Source organism: Cyprinodon variegatus, unplaced genomic scaffold (genome assembly GCF_000732505.1).
Source record: "Cyprinodon variegatus isolate N-32 unplaced genomic scaffold, C_variegatus-1.0 Scaffold705, whole genome shotgun sequence".
Classification (NCBI taxonomy): domain Eukaryota; kingdom Metazoa; phylum Chordata; class Actinopteri; order Cyprinodontiformes; family Cyprinodontidae; genus Cyprinodon; species Cyprinodon variegatus.
Genome location: NW_015151158.1, coordinates 80,804 through 81,103, shown reverse-complemented (window position 1 = coordinate 81,103; position 300 = coordinate 80,804). Strand labels below are relative to the sequence as shown.

Below are 300 nucleotides of genomic sequence, written 5' to 3'. Positions count from 1 at the left end.
CGGCAGCGTTGGCCCCTCTACGGCAGCGTTGGCCGACGTTGGCCCGTCTAAGGCAGCGTTGGCCGACGTTGGCCCTGGCTGCAGTTAGCCTCGGAAGTCCGCTGGTTGCTGCGGTCCTCTCATCTTCTGAAATTTTTTATAATTGCCTATTAAATCAGTAAAATAGGCCATATAGTGATGCTTAAAAGTATAATGGCCGCCTGCAGCAGCCAGGGCTAACGTTAGCCCGTCTGCGGCAGCCAGGGCTAACGTTAGCCCGTCTGCGGCAGCCAGGGCTAACGTTAGCCCGTCTGCGGCAGC

The 300-nt window shown here is 57.3% G+C and overlaps 1 protein-coding gene across 1 annotated transcript in view; it reads right to left on the bottom strand.

The window, feature by feature from the left end:
- The window catches only part of LOC107097532 (solute carrier family 22 member 8-like), a 17,760-nt gene that overhangs the window by 2,035 nt on the left and 15,425 nt on the right, over positions 1-300 (bottom strand). The gene's annotated exons all lie outside the window — the stretch shown is intronic.